The sequence below is a fragment of the Nannospalax galili genome, unplaced genomic scaffold (genome assembly GCF_000622305.1).
Source record: "Nannospalax galili isolate Female #2095 unplaced genomic scaffold, S.galili_v1.0 scaffold1508, whole genome shotgun sequence".
In the NCBI taxonomy this organism is placed as follows: Eukaryota; Metazoa; Chordata; class Mammalia; order Rodentia; family Spalacidae; genus Nannospalax; species Nannospalax galili.
Window position 1 is genome coordinate 852,036 of NW_008358858.1, and position 6,234 is coordinate 858,269.

The following is a 6,234-nucleotide window of genomic DNA, read 5'->3' on the forward strand; positions in this document are numbered from 1 at the left end:
AACAACAACAGCAAAGCCCAGCCAAACAAGACAATAGGTGTTGTTGCCCTGGGTACCCTCGAGTCACCAAGGATGTGTTAACAGACACCAGTGTCTTAGCTGTCTTCAAGTCTGGTCCTGCAGTCCCTCTGGGAGGTCTGGCCCTTCAGCCTCCAACCAGCAGCCCCAGACTAGCAACTCAGGCTGCCCAGCTTAGCATCTCCTCCACCTCCGCCCAGCCTTTCTCCCACCTCACGAGGCAGCACACTGGCCCCAGTTGCTTTGGCACGGGTTGCATGGTCTCCTGCTTCCTGTGATGACACATGGGGACATGAAGCTCTGTTATTCTGGCAGGCACCACAGACTGGTCTCTCTCAACATCTAGTTCCTGGCGTAGGTTGATTTGTTTCTCTCTTAACCACCCAGCACGTATGTCAGTACCTCTGATGCTTGGCAGGAGAGAAGTGGATATGCTGCTATGCAGCAAAGGTAACCAAAAGCCCAGGGCCAGCCCCTTCTGCTCTGTCCCTAGCACTCCTCACACTCCCCCAGCCCACTTGAGGTGGGCTTAGGCACACAAGGCACATGAGACTCAATAGTGAGGATAGAATGCACTCTATCTGTGAAGATATATCATCTCACAGTCTCACAGGTTTGGCATCTGTAATTCAAGGGAGGAAAAGAACCCCCTTCCATCACTTACCAATTTTATAACCTTGTCCAAAGCTTAGACTCCAAGATATTCAGTTTTGACATTTCCAAAATGGAGGCAATAGTAGTACCTGCCCCCTAAAATTGATGGAGGACTGCACAGAACATGACCTTCCTAACCTTGAGGAAGTATTCAGCTAATGGGGCTTACCATCATAGTCGTCATTACTTACCCTTTATAAAGGAGGTGGGATGAGTCCTTTAGAACTCAACACCTGCAAAACTCTATCACACAAGTACAAGTGATTTAAAAGGCCAAGTCACCCTCTAGAGTGTCAGGAGACAGGAGGGATGACCCTAAGATTCTACAAGAGATGGCCCTATAGAGAGCAAAGTAGATGTTCATCTAAACAGAGTAATGAAAAGTGGTCTTCCCAGCACCCAAATACACTATTTATATGACTAACTAGTCATGGCTATCTACATTGTCCGCCACCAGTTACTTCTTTGGAATAAGGCAGAGGCCTCAGGTAGTAATAACACACTGTCCCCTTTGAGTGATTCACTTCTTGCTCCAATTATTTCTACCTTGTCCAATAGGTAGGAGGAAACTGATGAAATAAGATGGGAAACCAGTTCTTAGACACCACCGGGACATGGGGGTTAGGAGGAGGTTGGTAGAATGTCCCAGCTGGCCAGCAAGGGAAGGGGTTAGGGCACTGGTGCCTGGGGTCTCCACAATTAAGGTATAGAAGATGCACCCCAAGTTACCCTCAGGCTCCTCACATCCTGCTGTCCACAGCCTGTGTCACCCTCCTCTGAGCCTGTGGACAGATGGCTGTGACTTGTGCAATATGGCAAAGAAGGTGTTGCTGAGGTCCCAAATGCATTGGCATGAGTCCACGTCAAAGGAAATCATCTGGGGTCTGTCAATCAGACGACTTCCCTCAGGGGGAGGCTGGGCCTTCCTGATGTAGGTACTCTTTGAAGGCTATCCATGTCTGTGTTGAAGCCCTGGTGGTGGGGGAACTGGTGGCCTCAGACCTGGGTGCAGCCTCCATTCAAAGCTAGAAAAGGCAAGGGTCCTGGTGGTCTAACTTCAGGGATATGAGCTGGGTCAAACCTGGAGGATGCTTGAAAGTAGCCTCTTCCCAGAAGGGAATTCACTGGCTGCTGACCCTGAATGGCAGATCAGAAGACCTTGAGAGAGACCTAGTGATACTTCAAGAGAAATCCAGCTGGCCATGCTTGGGCTCTAGACCTACAAAACTCAACGTAAGACAACCTGTCTCATTTCCAGTGGCTAAATCTGTAGTCATCCTCAGTGACAGTAAAGAACTGCTACGGGGTGTCCTGGTATGGAATAGGGTGCAGAAGACAGGTATGGGCCTTAGCTTATGGCTTCTCACTGGGAGTTGCTGCTCCCATGGACACATCAGGCCTAAACACTGCCCATTCTTCTGTTTCATCTCCAAGTGGAAAAGGTTGGACCTGCCGTCCTGAGAACTCTTACTTGAAGCTCAGACCAGGCAAAGACCTTCCTGAATCCCAGTGCTAAGCACCCAAGGGTGCCTAGGGCTCTAGAGCAGAGGGACCAGCCTGCTTACCCAGACTGGACCTGCCAACATGGAGTGAAGCTACAGAGTCTCCAGTCAGATCTACTGCAGGACTGGCATCTTCACTCAGACTCCTAGGGAAGGGCCACCCCAGCATTGGTCTGCAGACCCCTCACCACAATTTTTTTTGGTTATATCCAGTTCTCTTGTGCACTAGGCAAGCATTCTACCCCCAGCCATCCTCACCCTCTCTCACGACCTCCGAAAGGCTTATGGAGCTGTCTCTCTAACTTCATCATAACCTCATGTCCCCATATATGGCAAGGGGTACAGGGGCTGACAGTGTTTCTCTGGGGTGGAATCTCTGGGTGGTTGGTTTCTAAACCAGTGATATTTAGCCCTAGAGGCCTCTCTTCAAACAAAATCATACACAAAAACTCAAGTCATCTCAAGAACACAGAAGTGGAGCTGCTCTGATGGACAAATGGCCCCCATCTCTGCCACTTACACAATGGTGGCCCTCGAGGGACCCAGTGGGGCCTGCCTGCTTTTGGCAAGCTTGTATGGCCACGCCTGTCCAAGGCCAATAGGCCTTCCTGTTTGCCTTTCTTAGCTACGACCAGAATAGGAAGTCCCACCTTCTCACCTTAATGCAGCTGTTAATCAATGAGAGCACAAAGCTCCCAGCCCAAGGAAGCTGAGGCCCTAAATTCTTGGCTCTGAGACATTTCCTACCTGGAAGACTACAGTCCCCAACCCCCCAAGCAAGTGGCCTGACACGTGAATTTGTTATCTCTGAGACAAATGTTCTATCCTTCCAAGGAGGCTTTAAATAAACTCAGAGTTGAAAGGAAGCTTATCCATTATTTAGTCTAGTCCTGTTGCAAGCAAGAATTCCCTGTATCTTCAAGAGGTGGTCTTTAAAGCAAACCCAAAAGACATCATCTTTCAAGGAGTCAGATTATCTATTTTATTTTTTGAGACAGGGTCTTTCGATGTAAGATACAAGGCCCAAGCTGGCCTTGAACTCAGTATCCTCCTGCCTCAACTTCCTGAGTACTACAGATGTGTGCCATAAGGTCTGGAAAGAGGTAGTCTTTGAACACTTTCCATGATAAGGAATTCCCTACCCCTCAAAGCAGATATCTCATTATCGGCAGCTTACAGTACAGTCTTTACTTGCCTCCCTGTCACTGTCATCCACTAGTTCTGCCACTGGGGCTCAAAGACTAGGAGGCTACACAGCTGTTCCTCCCTTGCTGGTCTCTGAAGTGGAAGATATTGTGTGAGTAGTTAAGTTGGTGACCCGAGGGACTACACCTCTAGGTATCTATGCCTGTCTTCTGGACTCTCAGACTGGCCCAATGACTTACTTTGACCTAGAGGATACTAGTATGCATTAGGTTTATATACACTTACAAATTAGGGTTTGCCTTCTTAGAAACCCCTGCTGCATACAGATGCCATACCCAAGAATCCTTGGTTAGAACCCTGAATGATTGGAGGCCCAGAGGAAAGAGGGTCTGGAGAGGAAAGGTTGGATCTCCAGTGGGCTCCCAGCTGAAGATAGCCTCTCAAGTATCTTAAAGATGCTTGTGGGACAGAGGACCCACCCTCCAACCCCAGCCAGACGACATAAATAGTAAGTTGTTCTTTTAAGTCACTATGGGTTAGAATGGGAGGGTATATAGAGACGGGTAACTGAAAACTGCTCATAAATTTTTCTGGGGGCAACTTTCTGGGATAATGTGGACAAGATATTTTTCATCCTAGGTCAGCCATTTTGCAAAGAGCATAGACCAAGTGGCCCAGCCAGGAGTGAGCCAACACCTTAGGCACTCAAGGAGCCCTGCCACTTAGAATGCAATTAGAAGACAGAGGGAGAAGCAAGGCAGAAAGCCCTGGCTGGGTGACAAGTTACAGTCAGCTCAGCCTTCTGTACCAAATAGAAAGATTCTTTGCTTCAGATTCTTGCCATGAATTCATTGCTCTTTATTACCTGCCAGCAGCTGCTCAGGGACATGCCAAGTGGATGGGGAGCTCTGGGAACCACTTTGTAATGTTCTGAAACTTAATGGAATCTCTGAGGTGCTATTGAGCCCAGCCTACCATTGGGGCAAGGGTGGGGCCAGATGGGAGAACAGAACCTGTGAGAACAGGAAGGGTCTCCAAGATTCCCTTAAGAGACCAGCTCTAAGGTACCTGTTGCCCAGCTGGCATGGCCAATGGGTAGCTTTGTTTCTGACCAGCGAAGCCTACAGTAAGGATGCCCTTGAGATGCAAAGTCCATGGTTGGCCATGGGGGCCCCCTGCAACCAAGGCCCCTGCAGAGATCTGGCAGCTCTTCTTGGAGTCCCCAGGGAACATGCCTGTTTCTCTGCCATCCTCAGCCCTGACCTTCTTTCTTGGGGAGAGTTCTCCAGCTCCATCCCTGGGTAAACACTGCCCAACACAGCCATGTCCTTTTCACTAGTCCAAAGAACTGAGCTCAGATTCAAAAAATAAACCAGAAACACAGAGGAGAGTTCCTTCCCACCTTCCTACCCCTTCTCCCTGCCAGAGATGTTGTAAAGAACTTGGTCAGTACCTCAGCTAGACTCTCACCCACTCACCCTGGCAGAGGAGACCCTGGAAACGTGCAACCTAGAGTCACATCAGACTCTGAGGAGGCAACAAGAAGTGACCAGGGTCAGTCAGGTCCAGAGAAGAAACTCCCACTAGACCAAAGTGTAACAATGTGAGTATCCTAAGGGTAGGAACATCCAAAGATGGAAGCAGGTCAAATGTGTTTAAATTCAGTTGTCTGTGATGACTAAAAGCACCTCGTTGAGTATCCACTGAAGATGCTAACATACTGATTCATTATTTTGACACCTGGCATATAAAAAAGAAAATTAAGCAAGAGATAAAGACAGAAAGAAAATAGTGTGGTCAAGAGTAAATACATCTGAAGACATTTCAGAAAACAAACAGCAAACCTCAGAAGAGTTTGACCTGGACTGACCCTGAAAGTGTAGAAAGGAAAGCCAAGTTTTGTACTGGTTGGAGGCGGGGGCAGCCACCCTTGCCCTGAGCGTGGCGGCAGCCAGAGGCAGCGGCTAGTCATGGGAGCAGACAGGGTCCTGCGATAGGATCTTCCTCTTAAAAATGTCCTGCTATAAACCACAAGCAGAAAAGCATACAATGCCTTTGGGATGGGGTAACAGGACAGAATGTTCCAGAAAGCCTTTAGTGCATTTTCTCAGGGTTCAACAAAGTAGCCTATACACTGGGTGATAAAAACAAGATTGTGGAAGCAAGAGTGAAGCCATCAAGTTGACAGCATGGAGTTCACACAACCCTCAAAAGAACACATTGCAGAAAGTTATGGGCTTCCCATCTATCTTCAGAATCTGGAGGAGGGAAGTTGGGACTGGCCTGCTGTGAGAGGGACTATCAGAGCAGGAAAAGGCTCATTAGGGAGCAGTGATCCAGTATGCATGAGGCCCTGGGTGCTATTCCCTGGAGGAAGAAAACAGGAAGAAGACACAGGAAATGGAGATTCTGAACCTTCTGGGTTCTCTCTCTCTCTCTCTCTCTCTCTCTCTCTCTCTCTCTCTCTCTCTCTCTCTCTCTCTCTCTCTCTCTCTCTCTCTCTCTCTCTCTCTCTCTCTCTCTCTCTCTCTCTCTCTCTCTCTCTCTCTCTCTCTCTCTCTCTCTCTCTCTCTCTCTCTCTCTCTCTCTCTCTCTCTCTCTCTCTCTCTCTCTCTCTCTCTCTCTCTCTCTCTCTCTCTCTCTCTCTCTCTCTCTCTCTCTCTCTCTCTCTCTCTCTCTCTCTCTCTCTCTCTCTCTCTCTCTCTCTCTCTCTCTCTCTCTCTCTCTCTCTCTTTTCAAGGCTGAATATCCCTAATCCAAAAATCCAAAGTCCTCCAAAATCCAAAACTTAAAAAAATAATTTATTTTTATTTTATGTGTATGAGTGTATTGATGCATGTATGTAAATGCACCTGTGTCCTGCAATGCCTGTGGAGGTCAGAAGAGGTCATTGGATCCTCTGGACCTGAAGTTA